Genomic DNA, 27,046 nt, shown 5'->3' with positions numbered 1-27,046 from the left:
TCCTTTAAACACTAACAGATTTCTTCCCCCTAAAACTGCTTGACTATAACTTCACAACTTCTTAGCATGCTCCTTGGTTATTGTGAATGATTAAACAATGTCGTTATTACCCAAGGAGGGCCTGGAAAAGTACTGCAGTGCTGACACAACAAAATAACAAATGTCTCATTTCCTTCGTTTAAAAATAATTTAAATACATTAACTTTATTCAGCTTCCAGCAAGAACACATTAGATTACTTGACTATTATTGCAGAAGCAAAATTAATTTCACAGTAGTATAATATTAAGAATAAACCATGACTAACCTAATTACCCCTTCCATTTTCCTTTTAAAGTTCTTATCCACATACGTACGTAATTATCACACTTATAAGTATAGCTCTGACAGACCTGTACTACTTTTGTATGTAAGGTGTTAACAGTTACCAGAGTTCTCAAAACTATCCCTTTTAACAGTTGCATTGTGGAGTTAAAATATATCATAGTTGTAGCCATTCCTTACTGTTAAACATTTAGTGAGTTCCAATTTTATGCTATTAAAGATACTATAATCTGTTTCACTTAATATAGATACAGATAATTACATATAGAAATATTTATATATATATGTGTATATACATGCTAGAATACACACATGTATTTCTTCTCTTTGCTAAGTCTGCTGAGAAGACCAAGAAGAAATGACATCCCAGTAGCAACAAGCATACCTAGACCCCAGATCTTGGTTTCTTATACCATTCTCCAATAAACAGAATCAGGGGTCCTTTGAGGAAATGGCTAATTCTAGGACCGAGACAGGAAAAATGCAAGATGAGCCTGAAGCATCTTGTAGTTCTAGGAAGTAAAGAAGTGCTAAGACAAACAGGTAAACAAAACCCACCTTGATGGGGGTAAGGACAAAAGGGTACGGGAGCTAACTGAAAGAGCTCCCAATAGCTGAAGCTGGAACAATTTGAGCACGAAGAAAAACAAAGTAGTACTGGATTATGACCTCAAGTATAAAATAAATTTCCAAGAGTCCATGCTGATATAAATGACTGAATAAATTAATAAATGGGGAGAAGAGGCAAAGCTTCCATGCAGAAAGAATTTCAAACAGTTTCCATAGGTGCCCCACCTACAGGAGGTGATGCATAACTGTCCACTGCTTAACTGAGGGCTGTGCAGAGAGACCTCCCCGCAAAGCGGAGCGTGTGGAAGTGGGGATGCGGAAGGGAGAAGCCCACAGTGGAGGAAACTGACAAACACAACCTCAAGCTAGGTGATCAAGGTCAGCACTGATAGTCACCAGTCATGTTGATGGTGTGTACCCTCAATATGATGTGATGAAAAGGGCACTTTATCTCTGTGGTCTTCCTCCACCAAACCTATAACTCCAGACTAATCCTGAGAAAAATATCAGACAGATCCCAACAGAGAGGCATGCTACAATATGCCTGACCAGTACTCCTCAAAATTGTCAGTCATCAAAGACAAGGGAAGCCCGAGAAAACGTCCCAGCCAAGGGCAGCCTAAGGAGATGTGAGGATTACATGTCATGAGGCATCCAGGATGGGATCAGGATGGGACAGAGAGAGGCATTAGGTAAAAACTAAGGAAATCTGAATAAAGTACAGACTTTATTTAACATTTATATATCAATATTAGTTCATTAATTATAGGAAATATACCATACTAATAAAAGATGTAAATAGGGAAAATTGTATGTGTGTGTGTGTGTGTGTGGGGAGGTATATCTGTACTATCTCCTCAAATTTTCTGTACCGCTTACGTTTTTCTAGAAAATAAAGTCTATTAAAAATACTATAATCAGCATCTTTAGGCAGGAATATGTTTTTGCCTCCCAATTATTTTAATTGTTTCCTTAAAATAAAATGCCAGGAGTACTATTACCAAATGAAGGGAATATTTTGTAACTTGGAATATATACGGAGAGGACTATCTCATCACAATATATCATTTATTCTACTCACTAAATCCACTTTTACAAGCTAAAGACAATTTGAAATCTTAGTGTGGCATCAATATTACATGTCACGTGTGCCACTGAAGTTCTTAACAACTTGAATGCCTACCCCAACTGGCAGTTGTGTGAAAAGACGTGCTATTTGATTTATGATTGTGAAGGTAGGTTTCAGAGTATGTTTGCTAACTAGTATTCTTTAGAAGCAATAATATACCAATGCTGGTTCTTTGGGTTACTGTGCTGTCTCCTTATATTTCATTTAGAATTGCTGACCTTTAAAATATTTTTCCCCTTTAATGGATTACAATGTATATTTAATAAAAACGTACCATGTTTGAACAAGTTTCCAGCTAACTTCCAGGATTAGCTTTTAACAATTAAAAAATGAGCTTTGGGGCTTCCCTGGTGGCGCAGTGGTTGGGAGTCTGCCAGCCAATGCAGGGGACACGGGTTCGAGCCCTGGTCTGGGAAGATCCCACATGCCGTGGAGCGGCTGGGCCCGTGAGCCACAATTACTGAGCCTGCGCGTCTGGAGCCTGTGCTCCGCAACAAGAGAGGCCGCGATAGTGAGAAGCCCGTGCACTGCGATGAAGAGTGGCCCCCACTCGCCGCAACTAGAGAAAGCCCTCGCACAGAAACGAAGACCCAACACAGCCATAAATAAATAAATAAATAGAAATTAAAAAAAAAATAAGATTAAAAAAAAAAAAAGAGCTTTGATCCACTGGGAAAAAAGTGTTTGTGCTCATGTTGAATTTAGATCTCAGCTTCTAATCAGCACATAAAATCGTCTTTTAAATAAATGTGACAGGGTTTAATAAAATTAAAGAGGAGAGTCATGCTAAGCTGGCTTCCTGAGATTCATCTGTGGTGACTTACCTATTCCGGGAAGGTCTGAACTTAGGAATGGCCTTAAGACTTTTGTCAGGAGACAAAATTAGCATCTTTTAAACGGGGAAGAACAGTGATAGTTATATACAAAAAGCAAGTTTCTAATCACTAGTGCATCCAGAAAATACGGTCCAAAATAACATGTTTTACTAGGACACACGATATGAGGTGCTATTCTCACCAGTGCCCATTTCATATATAAAAACCCCAAATAAATTGCAAGAAAAAGAAATACTAAACTGACTTATGTCACCGAAGTACTGAGTTCAAGGCCTGATGGTTTTAAGGTTTTCAACCATCAGTTTCATGAACGGATAGGGAACATATAAATCTGTACCGTATATGCATTATTTAGGTTAAAAAAAAAACGTATTATTTAAACTTCTCTAATTCTTTGGGGGAGACAGTGATGTTTTCCAGAGTGGGCAGGACGTGTAAACTGCCAAGAAAAAAGCATCAGGACAGCAATGCATCGCTCCCTTCAGGGAGGAGAACTGGCTGCAGGGTGTGTGTCTGGTCTCAGTGGGTTAACGACTGAATTTGATCAGTGTGGCGTCTACACTGCTTCCTCCCAGAAGTGCCAGGTGTGAGGTACGATGAAGAACAGGTGGGGAGTGGGGTAGGAAAAGCTGATGCTCGGGACTCTCGCCGCCCCAGCCGGCAGCAGCGCAGGGTGGCCGTGGGGTGACTGGGGCTCTGGGACAGGTCCCCTTGGCATCAGCTCTATCCCAGAGCTGCCACGATGAGTAAAGCAGACGACACACCAAGGGCAGAAGGTCTGTGGGCTCAAGACCACTCTACGTACACAGATGCATGGAAAGAAAGTCTCAAACAGCATGAAGGACACGAGTGAAGGCAACTCCGGTTGAACCTGTAATTTGAATGATTTTCTAGTGAACTTCTGCATTAGTTCTGTGGACCCCCAACTCTCTTTTTTTTTTTTTCAGTGAGCAAAGTAAAAGAAGTGCTGGAAATAGAGCAGGTGTCTTGAGGGTGTGCTTCAAATCCAGCCACTCTGCCCCTCCTACTCATACAGATTTCGTTCTTAGGAAGCACAGTCATTAAAAGAACAATCTGAGGACATGCTGAACTCAAGGCAAGAAATAGTATAAATGGAATGAAATGTGTTAATGAAATAGCTTTCCGTAACTTTTGGTAAAGTTCAATAATTTTATGAAGTCCAGCCATTCAGCATGGCTCCTATGGAGTCATCCATCTCCCTCTTTTTAATGTTTAAATGCCCCATCCAAGAGGTACAGAAGGATGCAATGGGTTCCATCCTCAAAGGCCAAGAACCTCCAACGAAGACGAACAGATGAAAGGCTTTCTTACCAAAAAAACTCTGTAACAACAGCTGATGACCCCGCCATAGGGGGTGGTGGTGACACTGTTTGTGAACATATTCTTTTCACATCTCTTTTGTCATAAAACTAGAATTTGAAGCAGTTTACGAAACATACAGTAGCTCTCTCACACACACAGGAGGGTTGGAGAGAGGAATTTCAACAGAAGACACTACTAGAATTAAAAGACCAGAAGCTTTCATCTGAATGGACTTTGAATTTTTCAGATATCAAGACAGGATTTTTTATTACGTATCCTAGAGATTGCACTGGAGCAGCTTAGAAGGTCTCAAAATGACATCTTCTTAAACAATAAACCAAACATTTTAACAGGGATCAATATATAATCAACCACTAACCATATAGTATCCTGTGTGCAGTGTCTGGACACAGGTGCTATGAGAATTGAAGGTGCAAGATATAGCCACAGCTCTCAAAAAAATGTACGACAGAGAAGAAAAAATACAGATGATTAATCTTAAGATAGTACGGAGATATTTCTGCAAGTTGTAGAAATACAGTTCAGAATGATTTCTGGAATGATAATATTTTATAAGTCCTTCATTAAAGGCACTATACATGTTGCTATGTACACACACACACACACGTACACACTTCTCCACTGCTGGCCACGTAACACTCTACTAGAATCATCAAATAAGGCCCCAGTGATATATAAATTCAGTGATATTTCTCTTCTACTTTTTTTTTAAATTTTAATTTGTTTATTATTTATTTATTATTTCATTTTTGGCTGTGTTGGGTCTTTGTTTCTGTGCGAGGGCTTTCTCTAGTTGTGGCAAGCGGGGGCCACTCTTCATCACGATGCGCGGGCCTCTCACTATCGCGGCCTCTCTCGTTGCGGAGCACAGGCTCCAGACGCGCAGGCTCAGTAGTTGTGGCTCACGGGCCTAGTTGCTCCGTGGCATGTGGGATCCTCCCAGACCAGGGCTCGAACCCGTGTCCCCTGCATTGGGAGGCAGATTCTCAACCACTGCGCCACCGGGAAGGCCTCTTCTACTTTGAACTAGTGGTAGAACTATGATTTCTGATAAACTCAACTTGGGTGAAAAGGTAACAACAAATTGGCAGAGATAAATCTCTCCCAGTGGTTCCCAATTTTTAAAAAATATGCACTCCCTTTTGGATGACAGGGATTCAGCAACATTCTAAAATGACTTTGCTTCCTGTCAATCACAATGTCAGTACACATACACCTCTGTCTATACGGAGGACACCTGGACTCAAGACGCTTGGCATCTCCAGAGGTCCTTTATCCGCAGGCTGGGAGTGATGGCTCCATCCTCCTTCCTCCCTCCAGATAAACTGGGTTTGATGACCAACAGAAAGTCCCAAAGCGGCAGCCTGAGAGTCGGCAGGGCTTGGCTCTCCAGCTCGTGCTTCCATCCCTGACTTAGGGGCACGTAGGAGCAACCTCACCTCTCTAATCAAGACGGTTGGCATTTAAAGGGCAAAAAAATTTAAATAAAAGGCAGGGTGGGAGGTCAAAGAAAAGTGCCCACCCAATGACTAGAAACCATGTCAAAGCAGAACTTTAAAAATTAGAAGACGTACACCAGACACTTTACTTCTCTCCCTTCGTCAAGCTGCCATGACTGGCGAGTCCGGCAACCTTCCCGGGGAGAGCTGGGCCTCAAAGGTGTCCTCACCTCCCATGCAGATGCCGGGTGCCCGCTCAGCCAGCAGAAGCTCTGAGTGGTTAAATACGGATGAGTGAATGACAATGGCTGCTACTAATCGTTTATTGAATAATGAAACTGACACAACTGATAAAAGGGTTCAATCTTGAGAAAAATGATTTATCGTTTTTCAGTTTACTGGCACTGCCATTTGTGTGACAAACGGCTGGAAAGCCCCCAGTTAATCTCCGCACACCTCCAGCCTGAAAAGGCAGCTCCAGCCTGCACTTCCAGGTAATCAGGAACAGCTAATACCACGGCTGCGCTGAGGCAGTGACGGCTAAATACTGGTGTTTTATCAAGGCTGATCTCCGAATCAATTTGCACAATGGATTTTTCTTTTTTTTTTTTTTTGGCGATGGGTGAGGGAGAGAAGAGACAGAGAAAAGAAAGAGGTACAACAAGAAAGAAAGATAAGGCACAGCTAGAGAGAGCACGGTCCTAACACGGAGAAATGGAATTGTCAGTAGGATCAAAGCATAAATGACTTTGGATCGTCTCTGGATGGCAGATAGATTTTCTCCATGGCAAAGTCTGATCTGCGGCATCAAAGCACCCTATCAAGGTTGTTTGTCACCTTAGAGTGCAGGGCTGCTGTGTGCAGAATGTTCCTTCCACCCATGAGGAACAGAGGATGTTTATTCTTTAGGTATATCTTTTTCTGTTTTTCTATGGGTGGGTTGCAGGTGGGGGGCAGTATGGCTTTAAGGACGTTAAAGATTTTATTTATATACAACACTCAAAAAAACACACTTATTTCTATGGTATTACATGTTGTGTCTTAGTCTAATTTTGGTAAAAATCAAATCAATTCAATAGGCTCGTCCCCCGAGAAACTGACATAACATGAAAACCAGAACAGCTTGGCGTTTTGAGCCCTCTGCTGCTGCTTGGTGCCTGTGTCACCAGATTGGGGGGAAAGTAATTAAATAAGATGATGCACAGAGTGTAATTAGTATGGAGTTGGCAGAGAATAAACAGTAAATATTAGCTATGATGATGACGATGATGATCTACTTCTCAACTTTCAAAACAGAAAGGAACAAGCCTCTACTTATACTATTGTCATATCAATCGGTAAATTTAAGATGTACATAAGTGCAAGCATGACAAGATTTCAGTTACAGGAACAGAAATGAATTTGAGGTCCATCTTATAAATTACATCATCTCTGTCGGCTATTCTATAGCGTGAAAAAGTTGGGAAAGACTTCTAAATGTAACCAGGAATTTCAGGAATGCATAAAAACACAGGCAGGAAAAAAATGCTAAGTGCAGTGGATTTCAAAGATAGGCATTCTCTAAGATGACCGTGTTTGCTGAGATGAGAAAATGAAACTACACGGTTATTAATTAGGACACATATGGAAAGTGTGTTATATAACTTCAGGTGATAGATAAAGGGTATTTTAACCCAAGCACCGAGTCCTGGAGGAATTAGAGGCTGTGGATCGACGTCTAGATGGAGGCGCTGGGGAAGGTGTCTGTACTAGAAGCACCGCCTTGAGGGCCATCATAACCTTCCTTCCAAGGTTAAATAAGTTAAAGGAGCGGGGAGGGGGTTCTTTTCCTTTTTTTAAATGGAGGGCTTCTCAGAGCCCTCCAGTTGCTAATGTGCATCTAAAACTCCAAGACGGATCTAGACTAAACAACACTCTGCAAACTTTTGTCTTTCAGAGCATCTTGTTGGATTCATGTTCGGTAACACAAACTTTCGGAAAACACTGGCTGATATCACATAAAACCATCCTCATCCAAAAGAAATACTTTGGAAACCAATTAGTACCTCCAAGTGGTCCCTTTGAGGTGCTCTTTTTTTTCTACCTGGTGGACGAGCATCCATGAGGTACACGCCACGGGCGTGCAAGGTGCTGGGCTTTCTGGGGACACGAGCACATAGGAGGTGTGTCTCCTGCCTTCTCGGGCTTTCCGTCTAGTGGAAGGGGCAAGACTAGCCCCATGTGAAGTGTTTCAAACCAAACATGTCATGTACACAATACAAGGCTGCCCTGTGGCAGAAAGTAATTGTCAACCGAACTGTGTAGAGAAACATGAGTTGAGGAAAAGATCATTGTGCCCCCTGCCCTCCCCCTCCCCCCTCCTCCACCAAGGGTCAGCCTTTTTAGCTGTACAACCGTGAACTGTGGGCATTTTATACATCTTGCTGTCAGTGCCGAGGGAAAAAAACTCCACGTAAGGGGGCTTCTCTGGTGGTGCAGTGGTTGAGGGTCTGCCTGCCAATGCAGGGGACACGGGTTCGAGCCCTGGTCTGGGAAGATCCCACATGCCGCGGAGCGGCTGGGCCTGTGAGCCACAACTACTGAGCCTGCGCGTCTGGAGCCTGTGCTCCGCAACGAGAGAGGCCGCGATAGTGAGAGGCCCGCGCACCGCGATGAAGAGTGGCCCCCGCTCGCCACAACTAGAGAAAGCCCTCGCACAGAAACGAAGACCCAACACAGCCATAAATAAATAAATAAATACTTTAGAAAAAAAATTAAAAACTCCACGTAGGAACTAGAGTGTCTAAGATGCAGAGTCTTTGGTAAAGTTTCATTTTCAGGCCATACACATGAAAATCCATGTCTTAAAATTAGGAAGTTTTTCCTCACCTTTAACGGTAACTTTTGCCACTATTTTACCAGGGACCTTCCATGACCTTGTCATGATGGTGGTCATGACAGGGCAGACATTTCTAAGTTTGCCTCTGTGGCCGCACAGGCTCCCCAGCCCTGGACGAACTGCAGGCAGACGGAGCGTGGCTCACCCTGGAGATCCACCAGAAGGGGCCGGAAGAGCCCAATGAGCGGGACCCACTTCCGCGTGGCAACAGCTCTTACCCACCCCGAAGTGCACTGGGGGTGTGCACTCTCCCTGGTGCCCACCTGTGCTCACGGACCCACAGGTGGGTAGGACATTAGCGGGCGGGGTACTCTGGGTGAGTAGAAGAATCAGCTTAAAAATTTCATCCATGCTACTTAATGGAATAACCTCTGGTGGTTACTGTCTACAACCTTTGAAAGAAAGACAAATATCATAGGCTATCACCTATATGTGGAATCTAAAAAAATGGCGCAAATGAACCTATTTACAAAACAGAAATAGAGTCACAGCTGTAGAAAACAAACTTATGGTACCAAGGGGGAAAGGGGAGGGGAGGATAAATTGGGAGTTTGGGATTAACATATACACACTACTATATATAAAACAGACAATCAACAAGGACCTACTGTATAGCACAGGGAACTCTACTCAATACTCTGTAATGACCTATATGGGAAAAGGATCTAAAAAAGAGCAGATATACATATATGTATAACTGATTCACTTTGCTGTACAGCAGAAACTAACACAACATTGTAAATCAACTAGACTCCAATAAAAATTAATTAAAAAAGAAACAATCACTGTGCTGTACACCTGAAACTAACACATTGTAAATTAACTATACTCCAATAAAGTTTAAAAAATAGAAAATAAAAAAAATGAAACTTTGATTTATATGCTTAAAAACAAAAACAAACAAACAGAAAAAGAAGAAAAGCACAACTTAACACGTGATCCCTTAAGTCAGAACCCAGTGTCCCTGGGCCTTTGTTAGGTGAGCCAGTATAATCTCCAAATTTACTGCGAGTAACTGGGCTCCCGAGAGTAATATTTTAATGTATATGAACCGAATCCCAAGACAGGAATTCGAGGCAGGCTCCGTCCTACACATGCGCTCACGGAGCCCTGACAACAGTCCTAGGTGGCTTACTGTCCCAGCTTATGGCTGAGAGCTCCGGGGCAGGAAAGCACGAGGAACCGGCCCAGGCCATCGCCCCAGTAAGAGGTGGAGCTGGAATTCAACCCAAGATGGCCTGAGTTCCTGACCATCCCCCCAGCTGCCTGGGATCCTTACCTTCACCATCACAACCCCTTTTGGTGCCTGGCCGCCTGCCTGCCTGGATTGGCCATACACTGTGGGAAGAAACACACCAGGAGAGCAGAGTCTCACTGATAATTGAGGAAGAATAGGGCATCTGGGCACTTGCAATGCTGGCTGTTTCGCTTTCATGGACAGCGAGATTCTAAGCATTTTTTAAAAGTTTGAATCTGTACAGAATCTTTATACTTTTTTTCCCCTGACTCACAATTCAAGAAGATATTAGAGGAGACCATCAGAGGTAAAAGGAACATTTTCCAAAGTCGGAGCAATGAGTAGAAATAAAACCCTTGCAAGAAATATTTCAGCAAAAGAGAAATTTCTTCTTCTTCATTAGAGTAAGGAATTGCAGAGTGAAATGCCTTAATTACCCATGAAGCAAGATAGCCTTACGTGATTGCCTTCGCTTTGAAAGCACTAGAAAGAATACCCAGTATTAGATGCTCGTGTCTTTTTCCAGCTGTTGGAAAACTCCCAATGTCATTCGCCAACCTCTGAAAGTAATCCTATGCAGAATAAAACTATTTAAAAACTTTAAAATATTTAATCTACTTTATTTTAAACTGTTAAAGTGATGTACGTAAAAAGGGATCCATTTTTCTTGAGCATCCCTCTGTATTTGGTGGTTCTCTGGACCACTTTTAAAAACAGTATGATTTTCTGACTCACAGTGCTGCTTGGAAAGAATAAATCCTGTAAATATGGGAATATAATTGTATGTGGGGAACAAGCTAGAAGATATTGAAATTAAAGACTGCATAACAGTCTTATAATGTATAACAATTCTTTTTTTTTTTTTGGCCATGCTGTGTGGCTTGTGGGATCTTAATTCCCCTACTAGGGATTGAACCGGGGCCCCGGCAGTGAAAGCGCTGAGTCCCAACCACTGGACCGCCAGGGAATTCCCAACAATTCTTAAAAAAAATAAAATATTTCCCCAGTTATTTTACCAGCAATTCCAGCGTTGAGATCGAAGTAAAAGTCAGCTTGTTTAAAATGATATGGTAGCACGTAAACATGCATATAGATCACAATATTGACTAGAGACAAGTGCTGAGTTTAATGAGGCCCCCATAACTACAGCGAGATCATGATTCCTTCGCCGGGAACACGCGGACCCCAGAGGGCCACCTGCCGCCAGCCTCGCCTCTGCGGGCTTTCTGCTCCGAGTCGCCTTGGGAGCCTCCTGGGCCCCTGTCCCCGAGAAAATAACCTGGTGGACCTGAGTCTTCTTCCTCTGTCTCATCTCATTCCACTGCTTGATCACAACCGGACGTATCATATATTTATTTACTATCTGGGACGCATTTTCCACAACGGCGACAGCAGTATGGGGGTTCACAGGCTTTTCTAGAATCTTGCCACATTCCGGCAGGAGTGTGCCTGGAACCAGGCCTTCGTGTTTCCTAGAGATGGACAGCGTGCGTCCTCCGAGGCGAGGACACAGGAGGAAACGTCGCTCCCGCAGTGCTGGCCCACCGCGCTGGGAGGAGGCCTGGCCACGTGGAGGGGTCCCGTGTAGGTGTCTCGGCCGACGGCCAAGGTCCCAAGAGGCAGCACCAACAGTCAGACACGTGGTGACCGGCACTCCAGACGTTTCCAGCCCCTGGATTTAGAGTCTTCTAGGGGGAGGTCCCAGACACCGCAGAGCAGAGACAAGCCTTCCCGGCTGTTTCTGTCCTAATTCCTCAGCCACAGACGGGAGGGAAGCTTCTTAGGGGGTGCTCTGCTCCAGAGGGTGGACATTCCATCAGTTTGTCTATGTGGCCGGCTACAGCAGTAGGTCACGTAGAGAGGGAGGGGCAGGTGCTTTTCAAGGGGCAGGGCTTGCCTTGAAAACAGCAGCTCAAATACTAATTCTGGTATCTTGTTTAAGAAAACAGATAACGATATTTGAGCTTGCATATGTTTGAAATTTGATTTAAACCAATAAAATTAGGAAAAGTATAAAACCAATAAAACAGACGAGGCATTCTAATGGTAGAGCGCCCGGGGCAGGATAATGACGTCAAGTCTTCTTCTGGGGGCTGCCAGGTCCTGGCGTGTGACCCGCACTCTGCTGGGTCTGAACCTTGCTGATGTTCATCCGTGACACAGTCCTAGGTGACCTTCACCTGAACCTCCGGTTCTCACTCCCGGCTCAGTTGGAATCACCTGGTGCCCAGGCTCCCCGCAGGCCAGCTGAACCCAAATCTCGGTTTCCAATCAGTGATTTAAACGTTGTCCAGGGAGCTGGCTGGCCGGCCGGCCTCTCCTCGCGCTCTCCTCCTCCCCTGGACCACAGCGATCCCATGGCTCCGCCAGCCCTGGTGTTGCCGCCTGAGGCTTCCACTCCTACAGGCCTTTCCTGCAGGGGGCTACCGGCCTGCCAGCATCTTCATTCCTTCTCCCCATGACAGGGTCCGCCAGCGCCCCCATCCGCTTGGTCTCCTGCACCCCCTCCTTTCTCCAGCCATGACCTCGGGCAGGCACACCCCTAACTGTCGTGTTCCTCCTTCAGTTCCTGACCCCCACGGCCCGCAGCTTCCGCACAGTCCACGCACCGCGGTGCACAGGACCCTTTTCCAGGCCTCCTTCCCTGAACAATGCTCCCCCAGCCGAGCACAACCTCCCCCGACGTCCCACCTCTCCGTTCCATGCGTCACCACCGAGCTCCCGGTGACCCTCCTGCTGTCATCACCCCCTCTTCTCGTCTTCCCCCTCCCGCCACACCAGCTGGGATGTGTTTCAGAAATCGGGGCCTTAGAAAGTCCCCGGGGGGCCAAGGAGCTGGGGAAGCTGGCCTCGGGGAGGACCACATACACATCATTCCCCCTCCCCCTGGACCGCAAGCTCTCAGTCGGCAGGGCTGCCCCAGCTGGTCTCTGGGTCTCAGAAGCAGCAGGTAACAGTGTCCTCTGGGTAGCAAATGGCCAGTGAGTGTCTGTTATCAATCCGAATTAAAGATACTTAAATTCCAAGATCCAAGGAGGTTACTAGAGGTAACACATTATGAAGATCTGGTATTGCCTAAAAGTCGTGAGGCCAGTTTTTACCACTAAATATAATGATGATAATCCCACAACTTTATTTGAAGGATAAAGGAGAGGAGGCCTGAGGGGATTAAATTCTGAAGGACAGAAAAACCAAAAAACTCTACAACTGTAGAGGGAAACACGAAAACATGGCATTTGAAGTGATCTGATGCTTTCCTTAACAGACCGAAACCAAAGTTTGTAACCACATAAAATCAAAGAGGCACAAGAGCTAGAGAATCATCACCACCACTCAGCCCGAAGTGGTCTTAAAAAAACTGAGATTAGTACCAGGTATCTGAAATCGTCTGTTGGAAAATCCCCTGAATGGTGAGCACCACAGTGGTGACAGTGACACCTGATCTAGGACATAAATACCCAATGACCACAGAGAAATGAGGGGCGACCAAAGGGGAGTGAATGCTAAGTCACTAATTCTGCAGCGAAACAGAGAAGTTAATCATGGCCCAAGGGAGGCTGGCAGAAAAAGAAAGAATAGTTTCTGGTCTTTAAGATTCCATTTGCCCACTGGGCCGCTCATTACCGGGAAGTTATAGAAAAAATGCAAGTGTCCCAGAGATGATGGAAAAGCTGACCTCTGCAGGCAAACTGAAACAGGAGAGATGCCCGTGTGCCTTGACTACGTAACTACTGCTGCTCGGTACAGAAGCCGGGCTGTCCGGAGAACACTGACCCTCGAGATTAGAGACCGGCTCCCAGCGGGGAAGAGCACGGGATGATGGGAAATTCTAGAGTACCTTAGGGAGTCTGCGACTGATCCATGGGGGCAGGGAAGGGGACCAATCGTCACTCACGTGCCAATGAAAGGAAGTCTTAACTCAAGGTACTTAGGATTTTTCAAAAAGAAAAATAGGAACGATTTAAAAACACATGAAAGTCATAGATTTCTGTAATTAAGAGGCAGCCAAAAAGTGGATTCACTCAATTGTAGGAGAGTCTTCCATTTCCTATTTTAGATGAGGGAAAAAGGGAAGTCAGACAGCAGCGTAAGAAAAGAGGAAACTTGGCAGTTCTTCAAAAAGCTACACATACTCCTAGGTACAGGTAGAAGAAAACCTGAAAAGAGACTCAAACAGATATTTGCATGTCAGTGTTCACTGCAGCATCACACAACGGCTGAAAGGTGTCCATCAGTACCTGAAGGGATACACAAAGTGTGGTCTATCCACACACTGGAGTATTATTTGGCAATACAAAGGAATGAAGGGCTGGCACAGGCTACAACATGGATGAACCTTGAAAACATGACGCTAAGTGAAAGAAACCAGATGCAAAAGGACAAATATCATATGATTCCATTTATATGAAATGTCCAGAATAGGCGAGTCCACAGAGACAGAAAGTAGATTAGTGGTTAGCAGGGGCTGCGGGAGGAGACGGGGAGTTATTGCTTAATGGTTGTGGGGTTTCTATCTGGCGTGATGATAAAATTTTGGAAATAGCTAGTGGCAATGGTTGCAGAGTACTGTGAATGTAATCAACGTCAATGACTTGTATGCTCAAAAATGGCAAGTTTTATGTCATATATTTCCCCCACACAAAATGTTCCAAAATAAAAAAAAGTAAGGAAAGAGAATAAGAAAGTAAGGGAGGAAAAAGACGACGACGGTGTGGATGGGAAAAGAGGAAATAAGAGAAGGGAGAAAAAAGCGAGAAAACTCTTGGATGGAGGAAGGAGAAAGAAAGAGAAAGAGTGAAATGAGGAAAGAGAAGCAAGAATGAGGGAAATGAGAGGGGAGGGCAGCCCTGGAAGAGCTGGAAGCAGAGGATGGGCCCCAGGGAAAGGTCCAGGAACAGCCCTGCCCGACGGTCCCTCCTGATACCAGTTCAGGGTCCCCTGCAGTAGCCCCGGTCCTTCCTCGACACCTGAGCCTCTGCTCAGCTCCCACCTGCCTGTCCCCTGGGGTCACACCCGGCCCCGGCGTCCCAGGAGACCCGAGCTTCTCCCGGGGCGGCCTTCCCTTCCCAGCTTCCTCCGTGCAGACCACCTGCAATGGCCCTGCAGTGGCCAGCACCTCGACACGGACTCCAGCACTACGGGACGTGGCCTCACATGTCACAGTGGGCTTGGCCACCTTTATCGTGCGGAGGAGTAATTCGAAAGACTTTAGGGGTTAGAAAAAAAGTGACACCAAGAACTAGACCTGGCCCGTAAATTAATGGCTTTCAGATCCTGCCTTAGAATTCTTCAAGCAAAGAAACTTGGAAAAACATAGCTCTCCTGGGCGAACTAAGCTGATCTGTTGTGATCAGAAATAGAAGGTAGCAAGTTACTGATGATAACAACATATTAATCTCCAAAAGAAAACCAATGACCGTCCATGGACATTCTGGAACCACTCCTGGTTTGGAGGACATGGTGGCCCAGGGGTGGCTCTGTTCTCCTCCACGAGGGCCCGTCATGGGGGTGTTTCTATGCCGTTCAAAGACAAACGGGGCCAAACCATGCCTGCATCCCTCCCCGGCGGGTAGAACAGGAGGGAGGCTGCGAACACCCGTCTCCGTGCTCGTGGAGAGACAACGATGATACAGGCTTCATTCACTGTTTACAAGCTGCTCAAGAAAAGGTCCCAGGCCACCCGCCACAATGGTGGCTCCTAACGCAGGCACTTCAATAGGTGACCACGGGCAGGTGAGTTCCCTCCCTCCATCAGGTCACGGCGGGCAGGTGAGTTCCCTCCCTCCATCAGGTCACGGCGGGCAGGTGAGTTCCCTCCCTCCATCAGGTCACGGCGGGCAGGTGAGTTCCCTCCCTCCATCAGGTCACGGCGGGCAGGTGAGTTCCCTCCCCGCTTCTCAACTCCTGCTGGAGGAGTCTGATCCCACACAGAGGCAAAAACTAACATCTGGGGAAGCGGTGGAGGGATTCAAGAAAGTGGTTGACTTAAATTGTTTACATTCTTTAATTAATCGGCCTTTTCAGGGTAATTACATGGAAATGACAGCACGGATTCTGCACTCGGTGATGAAACTGTATTTTCGAGTCACTGACTCTTTCTTTTTAAATGTGGGCACTGGACTCATCTGCTCAGGTAAAAACTCCAGGCTGTAAACAGGTCATCACAGTGGATGCCAGCTTTCTAAAATTCCTACCTTAAAACTTGAACCATTTGCTAATTGTGAATTTGATATTTTCCAACTGCCATAAAAATACATGTTGTCAATCTACTGAAACATTGCCAGGGGTAAAACGACAAAAATTTTTAATGGCTTGAATATTAACTTATTATAATTAAGAAATATCCTTTTTGACAGCCTATTGTACAATTCTTTGTTTTATATAAATTTAATCCTTAGGGGAAGTCCTAGATAAGCCAAGATTTGGAGTGAGGGAGACCATTGAAAAGACACACATGAACTTTCAAAGGGAGGGGTGGTCGCTGTGGAGACTCAAGCAGGAGGTTCCTGTGAGGGTCACGAGAGGACACACAGGGAGCGTTTAATCGCAGTGCTGATGTGTAGCAAGGGGTCAATAATTGGGTGCAATGATTATTGCTAATAGATGGTCAACCTTGGTTTTCTGTTTTGTGATTTTCTCTTTTAAAGAAACATCACTACATCTAAATTTTGATAGAAGATATTTTATTTTCATGACATCGAGAACAAAGAAATCCTCTGTGTGTGCGTGTGTGTGTGTGTACACGTGCAGAACATGAAGTTAAGGATTCTGGTAGGTTCTCCTAGGGCTGTTTAGTAACCGTGCCTACAGTACATCTCGATTTTGCAGAAAGTCAACTGAAGCGGAGAAGCATTCCCTCCTGCAGAAAGCAAGACCAATCCAAATGAAAACCAAGTCAAAGAACAAAGCTACCTACTTATTCAATTAAGAAGAATCAAATCAGGTTATTGAGGTGCCCAGTGTGCAATGCGAGGGTTCCATTCTCTACGTCCCCCCAATGACTGAGGCCACGGGGAGCACCAAACCCTTGGTGGATTCAAGATAGATTTCTGAAAACATCCCACACTGATCGCTTGCTTGGGCGTGGCCAATTCCTCACCTCGTACACAAAACAGTAGAAAGAATGTTCACATTTTCCTAGCTGATGACTCTGAGACAATCTACACACCAAGAATCTGAATTAAGAGTATGACATATGAGGAAGAAACATCTTGGTTTACAACAGTTTTCTGCACATTATCATGTGCTTAACTGGGTTAGCTTCATAATGGGCAACGTCAGAGATCATGCTGGCAGGAAAAAATCCCACCCTTTCAAATATCACTAGTCTTGGAGACCAATAAGGGGAGGTACACAACCGGGGAAACGACGTGGTGACAATCCTTTGGGCACAGACAGCAGAGTTCACAAAACCCAGCCATGTCAACGTGCACTCCCCACATTACTGAAGACAAGCCAGTCGCCTGCGGGAAGAATTCATTACCTCTTTTAACGCTTTTTGCCGAGACGGAAGCTAACCGACAGAGATCTTATCTCCCCGAAGCTCGAAGCCTCCCTAGATGAATCCGGGAACCTGAACACAGTGGTCCCATAACCGAATCTGTCCTCCATGCTCAACACGTGTGCTCGGCGGCCAATGCCATGAAATACCTTCAATATTCTCAAACATGCTATGAATAAACAGAAATTAGACGGAAACCAGGGAAGCCTAAAAATTGACTAGGAGTTTGGATGCTCTAAATGGCGAACACGTCCATTTTTCGCCTGAAACCCTCTCCAAATGCAGTTTTGCTATTAGGCAAAACTCAAAGAAAGGTCATCAATTCCAACTCAAAAGCACTTATCCTGGGAGGATGGTGTGCACAGCACTTCAAATCCCTGGCTGCCTGCCAAAATCCAGACACCAGCCGTCTATGTTTCTGACTAGGCGAGGAGCACAGGGGCCATGCATAATTGACTAGAAGATGGGCTAGAACTGTGGCCAATCAGCGTGTGATCGGAAACGCGTGGAATATTCAGCACCACTTGATTACACAGAGGCTCGTCCTCTCACTCTCCTCGTGAAATCTCTTCAAGGTCCAGAGTACTGTAATAAGATCATTACTGTCAGGCGGTACGAACCGCAGGCAATGAGTCTTGGGATAGGAAGTCATACTTCACAAGCTCCCCTGGTCTCTCTCTCTCTCTTTTTTTTTTTTTGTATTTTACTGCATGCAGAGGCAGCAAGGCAACGAGGTGGCAGATAATGATCACATCACTGTGTGGCAACTAGAAAGGCACTTTTAAGAAAAAGCAGAGAGACATCAGCTTAAGAGAAAACTAAAACATTTTCCCTTTGCTTTTTTTCCCCCTGAAAAAAAATTAAATAGAATTAAACTGTGTGCGGTAGTCGCTTTCATGAACTCTGAGATAATGTCACTGAATTTAACCATTTGAGAGATTTTCATATGGCAGCAAAGCCCATTACCCCACAGACAAATGGCCAATTTTCTCCATGTCCCAAGTACAAAAGAAGCCTTGTTAGGTTGTGTGTGTATCTCAGTGGTGATGCCTGAAGTTTGCACCGTACCTGCTTCTTTCGTTGGTGATGACACCCTGGGTTTAATACCTGGGGCCTGTTATATGTCTGAGATGAGAAAGGGGTGGAGTTGAAAGGCAGGGGCGCATTAGTAAAGATTCCTAAATAAACGCACCAAGTTTATTTCGAGCCACACCCACTCTAGAGCGTTAATCATACATCGCAATAAAATGAGAGCGCGCGGTGATCACACCTGGCAACAAGGTATGGTAGACATCTGATCATACTTAAATCAGCAAAGCAGGATTCCAGTGAATGATGGGGAGCTTAATCAAGAGCTCCCCTTCTCCCTCCAACTGTCCTGAAAAATGCTCACTCCCCTTGTCCAAAAACCCACAAAGGATATCATCCTCACAACGAACTTAAAAGCTGGGCTCACTGCATCTGAGTTAAACATCCCTAAGTTCAAAAAAGTTAACGGATGCTCCCTGCCTGTTCTCTAATCCTGCACATTCTAATTGTCTGCAGAGTAGCTGAAGCAGTGATCCTCATCCCTCGTGGAATGTACAACACACACACACACACACACACACACACACACACAGACATATGTGAGAAAAGCAATATTGTTTGTAAAGAAGCCATGTCACAACAAGGGTCCTGAGAAAAGAGGCTGAGATCAAAACTAGGAAAGGAATCACTGCTTCCAAGTTCTTAAGGGCAATGGTGGGGGGTGATGGGCACGCAGCCCCCCACCAGCTGTGATGAGGAGAAGCAGCGCCAGGAGCCACAGGGCTGAACCATGACCTGCAGAAGCCTCCTCTTCACACCCAAGCCACTGAAGGCCTTTCCAGGCGGACAGCACAGGTACAAGGCAAGCCACGCAGACTACCAAGTCCTAGAGGCCTGATGTAGACCCCCAATTCACACTCACCTGCCTATCTCTGGCAAATTACTTAACGTCACTGAACCTTTGTCCTCATTTGTGAAAACAGAGATAACACCACCTCCCTGCTGGACACTACGGGTTGTATGAAGGATGCAATGAGGTAACACCTGTCTAAGAGCAGGCACTGAATCCTGGCTTCCTTCATTGATGCTTAAAGACCTATTCTAACAAGGGAGGCAAGACCCCGGGGAGGGAGGGGGCAGTGAACAGAACAGGTGTGATCTGCAGTGACTGCGTCCATGAAGCCCACAGATAGGAATAGAAAGTTACAAGGCTTTGTGGACCGAATGTTTGTGTCCTCCCAAAGTTCATCTGTTGAAGCCCTAACCCCCATGTGATGACACCTGGAGATGAGGACTTTGGGAGATAATCAGGGTTGGATGAAGTCATGAGGGTGGGGCCCATAGGATGTGGTTAGTGGCCTTATAAGACAGAGAAAGAGCTCTCTGTGCACTGAGGCCCCTCCTGGACCTTGGTCTGAGCAGATCGCATCACACCCTGGGTCTCAGTTTCATAGCTGAAAGAAGTGACATCCAAAGACTCTGACAGCTCCACCATTTTGAGAACATCAAGAAAATGACTTTGAGAGATTATCTTGGAATCCCCTAAAAGTCGGTTGACTCGGGGTCTCCCCACCCAGGCAGAATTCCAACCCCAGGATGCCTGGGGGGAAATGGCTGTCCTGAGTCCTCCTGATGGACATTGGAGGCTGTGGGTGGTTCATGCAGAAAAAGCAGCTCTAAGTTTAGAGCCAACAAAAGGAACTGGGGTCGGCCGCAGATCTGTACTTGTAGACAGCAAGCTTGAGAGCAGTTCGCATCTTTCAAAGGCAAGTCCACTCTTACGTACAGCAGGTGGCTGAGTATGTCTTGTTGCATCAGGGGTGTCCACAGGGCCCTGGAGCTCCAAGCCACCTTATACCAAGATTTATCATGTGTTCACTTTTCATATTTTTTCCCTTTTTTGGAATAGCAGATATTTCATTCTGGAGCCTCCAACACCCAGGGTGCTGGGTCGAGGTCCCTTGGGCTCCCTGCACAGGCTGCTCAGGTGGCCACGGCTTATTTAGAGATCTGCTTTCTCCACCAGACAGTGGGCATGCTGAAGGCAGGGGCCACCTCAGTCACTTTTCCATCCAGTCCCAGGCATAGCTCTTGGCCTGCAGTAGGTGATTAATGCACTTTCATGGAACTGAATCTAACTCTTTAGTTTGCGTGTACTTAAAAAAAAAAAAAAAAGGACCAAAAAATCCTTCTCTTGTTGTCAGCTCATCATGATGGGAATCCTCTGTTCTGGCTTCTCCTGCTGTGATCAACTCATCTTTGTTTATTTCCAACCCACAGACTTCCACAAAGGATCTGTGACCACTGACAGCTTGTGTGTGTTTGTGTCAGAAGGACTGTACCCTGCAGGATGGCTTTTGAGTCAACTGTGCCCCGTCTAGGATGTCAATGTCTAGAGTAAACCCAGATCTACTCAATTTCAGCAAGTTCATTCTTGTGGAAGCTGGAGTTACAACCTGAGAACTCTCTTTGGAAAAATGATCTGGTTTGTGGGGAGTAGGCAAGTCCATCAGAATATCCAGTGTCTCCTATCACTTCCGCCTCAAGGGCGAAGAAACCCAGCCAACCTGGCTCCCTCATCAAAGTTGCTGCATTTTAGGAATATCATCCAGGAAGATGTTCCAGTTCTTGGTTTTTCCCATTTGCTCTAATTAACTGCTCAGCTTATTGATTTAGAGGCACGTACCAACGAGTTTACTAACAAGGAAGTTCAATTAAGAAGTCCTTACTGTTAGAAGAAATTACTGTTGATTATGGAATTTTGATGGAATGGATGATGGAGACTTCTGATTTTCTTTCCTTTCACTGAAGGTAGCTGCCAAAATTGTAACAAGGGGTAGATAAGGAGTGCTGCTGAAATGTTCACAAATAAGAGATCCAAGAGTGACCCACAAGAGTCACACCTGACAGCTTTCATAATCTCCCCTAGCTTTCCCCTCTAGACACCTCCAAACAATACAGAATCACACGAATCACACGAGAAAGCCCCTGTGGACAAGAAGCAAGCCATGGTGGTAGCTCCTTGGCCATCATGGGTTTCTTGCCAGTCATGTGAGCACCATCGCATCTAACATGGAGTAACCAGCATGTTAACTGTGCCCAAGGAGAGAGGAAAGCTGAGAACATCCCGGTGATAAGACACTTAAATAACAAAACGGCCCTCCCAATCATGCTGTGCAAAATCCCCAAATTACCACTGATGCCCCAAACTGCCCAACCCTCAACATGACCCAATGGTCACAGATGAACCCGAGCTTTGATACACCTGTGGACTGCTTTCTTGTAAAAATGAGTACGCAGGGGGCTTCCCTGGTGGCGCAGTGTTTGAGAATCCACCTGCCAATGCAGGGGACACAGGTTCGAGCCCTGGTCCGGGAAGATCTCACATGCCGTGGAGCAACTAAGCCCGTGTGCCACAACTACTGAGCCTGTGCTCCAGCGCCCACGAGCCACAACTACTGAGCCCGCGTGCTGCAACTACTGAAGCCCGTGCGCCTAGAGCCCGTGCTCTGCAACAAGAGAAGCCACCACAATGAGAAGCTCACGAACCACAAGGAAGAGTAGCCCCTGCTCGCCGCAATTAGAGAAAGCCCACGTGCAGCAACGAAGACCCAACACAGCCAAAAATAAATAAATTAATTAAAAGAAAAATTAGTATGCAGGGAAAATGTTGTACAATGCTCCTGCGTAATAATTCTTCATTTCCACTCCAAAGTCTTCCAAAATATCAATTAATAAAAATTTTTTCAGAAGATAAAAGGTAACTGATCAATTACAGCAACATCTGTTTTCTTAGCATCTAAGTGAAAACAAAACTTTGTTTTGTGACTAATTCAATCACTACCACTGGTGTTTCAGGTTGTTGTAAATAGAAGACATTTAATGAGAGAGTGATGTTTTTTGTGGCGTTTTATTAACTAAGATAACCATTATGTATTAAATCTGCAGAATCTACAATTAAGTTCTACAACATGTTAGCTTCCCCTAACTTTTACAACTCAATGCTGTGTTGTCTTTCTTCTGGACCACCCATGCCTCTCTTAAGTATTCTGCCTGAAATCCTAGCTACAGCCTTTGGTGCAAGTCTTATTCCCATATTAAGGCTATGAATGCCTTGGGGTGAGAGAGAAACAGTTTTATTTCTCTTGTCTCCCATGGAGCCAAACACACAGTGCTTCCTCTGTGCTTGTTGCTTAATATTTGATGAAAGACTAAAATGATTCACAATGTCAGGTTCTTCTCTGAAAGAACGAAGGAAAACTAAGTCCTGTCTGACCTCTGCAACTTGGAGTTAATGAAATTTGTAAACATGTTGGAGACCTCAGCTCTGATGGCTTAGTGGGTGCAGCTGTGATGGGCAATTTTTCTACTGTAATGGACAGAGGCCAGTTGTGACTTTTTCTCTACAGGATAGTATTTCAATATCTATCCAGGATCAACCATACAATGAGTCTATAAAGACCCAGAGTGAACAACCAGGGGGTGGAGATAAAAAGGATAAAATAAATTTCCTTCTGAGACCTTTAGTAAAAAGCACCATGAACCCAAGGGGTCCAAAAAAACAAAACAAAACAAAACAAAACCTCACAAAAAACAAACAAAACCCAACAACAACAGGATTTCTGCATACCCTCTTGCATAAGCAGACTGGGTAAATCCAAACTGGCCCTGAATTTTTTGAAATTTTATTTTATTTTTAATTAATTAATTAATTAATTAATTTATTTATGGCTGTGCTGGGTCTTCGTTTCTGTGCGAGGGCTTTCTCTAGTTGCGGCAAGCGGGGGCCACTCTTCAATGCGGTGTGCGGGGCTCTCACTGTCGCGGCCTCTCTTGTTGCGGAGCACAGGCTCCAGACGCGCAGGCTCAGTAACTGTGGCTCACGGGCCTAGTTGCTCCACGGCATGTGGGATCTTCCCAGACCAGGGCTCGAACCCATGTCCCTTGCATTGGCAGGCAGATTCTCAACCACTGCGCCACCAGGGAAGCCCTGGCCCTGCATTTTTAAAGAAAGATCTTTGCTACACAACTTCTAGATGTGATGATCATATAAAAGTCAGTATCTTTACATGGAATCTGAGAAATATCAAGGAAGCCACTCTGCCTGCCCCACTCCTAGATTCAAAAGCCGCTCCACACACCTCAAAGACTTGCTTTTTGCCTGGTGGAAAGAGTTTGAGGCAGAGAATCAAGAGACAGTTCTGTCACCTACCAGCAACCTGACCCTGGACAAGAAAGCCACTTAACCTCTCTCTACTTCCGCCTTTTCACTGGGGAAACAGGAAAATTAACACTTGATGCAAACTTGCATGAATGTTATAAAACTAACGAGAACCACCAGATTGGGGAACCACAGAACTGGGACCGCAGAGACCACTGGTACATTTCAGCCACAATAATCTCACTCCTGAACCCTGGATAAGAAGATACCCAGAAAGGAGGGTGGTTCAAAGGCAATGCCAAAAGACGGCAAGTCATTAAAGATCTGCAAAATCCCCACTACCCAAGAGCTTTCCAGGCACACACCCTTCAACATGGCTCTGGCCATGAACCCAGGGCCCCTGGGGCCAGCATCCTTCTAGAACCCGGATTCCGCTACAGTGGCCCAACCCGTGCTGGACTTGCTACAGGGGACCAGGAACCTTGCCTCTCAGGACAGCCCCAGCTCTTACAAAGTTTTCCTTTTAGTATCTGAACCAAAATCCACCTCCTTGAAACTTCCACCCATTGGTCCCAATGAAACCCATCAGGGCCACCCAGGACAATTTGGGACTCTTTCCATGGTTTGAACACAGTTAGGACGCCCCCGTGCCTCTTGTGCTGTGTCACCCTCTTCCTTACCGACACGTGGACTCTGTTGATCTACAATCATCACAGAGATCAGCACCCAGATCTGAACATACCCATTTTCTTAAATATAACTAATAATTCTGAGCAAATCAAATCCAATTTAAAATCAAGACTGTCACTGAAAGTTTAATATCCGTTGTCCCCAATGGTCTATTAAATAAGAATACAAGTAGTAATCGGGATACAGAAGTTTTGTTAAAAAAGGTTAATACCGCCTTCACATTTTTAATGGTAAGGCTGGAGGATGCTGGTTTCTAAGAAGCGTACCCTCAAAGTTAAACTCAACGGTGAAGTGCCCTATTTCTGACGTTCTTAATGAACAGTCGTTTTCCCAGATAAAAACATCACAAAGGTGCATATCGTATCAAACAGGGCCACAGAATTTGAAAAACTCTCCCATATTTTTAGAGACTGTATGTATGGAAAGAACAGATCTAAACCTGGGGGAGCCTCCAGGTAGGTAGATGGGGGTCAGATGCCCGGTGATGCAGAATGTGCTGGAGAAGTACATAGGGTCTTCCGGCAGTTAGCATGGCAGCCCTTCGCCTGCCCAAAGACACACCTCAGGTCTCAGTCCTGGGAACGCCTAGGCACACACCCACCTGTCTGAGGAACTTCTGCTTTAAATGACATACGTCACCCACACTAGCTTGTACCTCTCAATTCTTCCACACTTACCTAAGGAGGGGGCTGGAATACTTTACAATACTGACTCTTTAAATGATAGTAATAATTATATATGAGCCCACTGACTATGTTGGAACTCAAGATACTCATAAAGGAATTCTTCAGTCATAGTTTCTACTCCTATAATTCACTAGACTCATTCCATTCATTTTATGTTTATTTTTTAATTTAAAAAATTTTTTTAAATTTTTTAATTTTTTAATTTAATTTTTTTTTTATACAGCAGGTTCTTATTAGTCATCAATTTTATACACATCAGTGTGTACATGTCAATCCAAATCGCCCAATTCATCACACCACCACCATACCCCCCCCCGTGGCTTTCCCCGCTTGGTGTCCATACATTTGTTCTCTACATCTGTGTCTCAATTTCTGCCCTGCAAACCGGTTCATCTGTACCATTTTTCTAGGTTCCACATACATGCGTTAATATACGATATTTGTTTTTCTCTTTCTGACTTACTTCACTCTGTATGACAGTCTCTAGATCCATCCACGTCTCTACAAATGACCCAACTGCGTTCCTTTTTATGGCTGAGTAATATTCCATTGTATTTATGTACCACATCTTCTTTATCCATTTGTCTGTCAATGGGCATTTAGGCTGCTTCCATGACCTGACTATTGTAAATAGTGCTGCAATGAACACTGGGGTGCATCATGTGTCTTTTTGAATTATGGTTTTCTCAGGGTATATGCCCAGTAGTGGGACTGCTGGATCATATGGTAATTCTATTTTTAGTTTTTTAAGGAACCTCCATACTGTTCTCCATAGTGGCTGTATCAATTTACATTCCCACCAACAGTGCAAGAGGGTTCCCTTTTCTCCACACCCTCTCCAGCATTCGTTGTTTGTAGATTTTCTGATGATGCCCATTCTAACTGGTGTGAGGTGATACCTCATTGTAGTTTTGATTTGTATTTCTCTAATAATTAGTGATGTTGAGCAGCTTTTCATGTGCTTCTTGGCCATCTGTATGTCTTCTTTGGAGAAATGTCTATTTAGGTCTTCTGCCCATTTTTGGATTGGGTTGTTTGTTTTTTTAATATTGAGCTGCACGAGCTGTTTATATATTTTGGAGATTAATCCTTTGACCATTGATTCGTTTGCAAACAGTTTCTCCCATTCTGAGAGTTGTCTTTTTGTCTTGTTTATGGTTTCCTTTGCTGTGCAAAAGCTTTGAAGTTTCATTAGGTCCCATTTGTTTATTTTTGTTTTTATTTCCATAACTCTAGGAGGTGGATCAAAAAAGATCTTGCTGTGATTTATGTCAAAGAGTGTCCTTCCTATGTTTTCCTCTAAGAGTTTTATAGTGTCTGGTCTTACATTTAGGTCTCGAATCCATTTTGAGTTTATTTTTGTGTATGGTGTTAGGGAGTGTTCTAATTTCATTCTTTTACATGTAGCTGTCCAGTTTCCCCAGCATCACTCATTGAAGAGACTGTCTTTTCTCCATTGTACATCCTTGCCTCCTTTGTCATAGATTAGTTGACCACAGGTGCATGGGTTTATCTCTGGGGTTTCTATCTTGTTCCGTTGATCTGTTTCTGTTTTTGTGCCAGTACCATATTGTCTTGATTACTGTAGCTTTGTAGTACAGTCTGAAGTCAGGGAGTCTGATTCCTCCAGCTCCGTTTTTTTCCCTCAAGACTGCTTTGGCTATTCGGGGTCTTTTGTGTCTCCATACAAATTTTAAGATTTTTTGGGCTTCCCTGGTGGTGCAGTGGTTGGGAATCTGCCTGCGAATGCAGGGGACGCGGGTTCGGGCCCTGGTCTGGGAGGATCCCACATGCCGCGGAGCGGCTGGGCCCGTGAGCCACAGCTGCTGAGCCTGCGCGTCTGGAGCCTGTGCCGCGCAGCGGGAGGGGCCGCGATAGTGAGAGGCCCGCGCACCGCGATGAAGAGCGGTCCCCGCACCGCGATGAGGAGTGGCCCCCGCTTGCCGTAGCCGGAGAAGGCCCTCGCACGAACCGAAGACCCAGCACAGCCAAAAATAAATAAATAAATAAATAAAGTAGCGATAAAAGATTTTTTGTTCTAGTTCTGTAAAAAATGCCATTGGTAATTTGATAGGGATTGCACTGAATCTGGAGATTGCTTTGGGTAGTACAGTCATTTTCACAATATTGATTCTTCCAATCCAAGAACATGGTATATCTCTCCATCTGTTGGTATCATCTTTAATTTCTTTCATCAGTGTCATAGTTTTCTGCATACGGGTC

At 44.9% G+C, this 27,046-nt stretch overlaps 1 protein-coding gene across 11 annotated transcripts in view; it reads right to left on the bottom strand.

Moving 5' to 3' along the window:
• The window catches only part of AGAP1 (ArfGAP with GTPase domain, ankyrin repeat and PH domain 1), a 551,312-nt gene that overhangs the window by 101,039 nt on the left and 423,227 nt on the right, over positions 1-27,046 (bottom strand). The window lies entirely within an intron of this gene.

This window comes from Balaenoptera acutorostrata, chromosome 8 (assembly GCF_949987535.1).
Source record: "Balaenoptera acutorostrata chromosome 8, mBalAcu1.1, whole genome shotgun sequence".
In the NCBI taxonomy this organism is placed as follows: domain Eukaryota; kingdom Metazoa; phylum Chordata; class Mammalia; order Artiodactyla; family Balaenopteridae; genus Balaenoptera; species Balaenoptera acutorostrata.
Note: the sequence above shows the minus strand (reverse complement) of the source record. Positions and strands in the feature narration are given on the sequence as shown.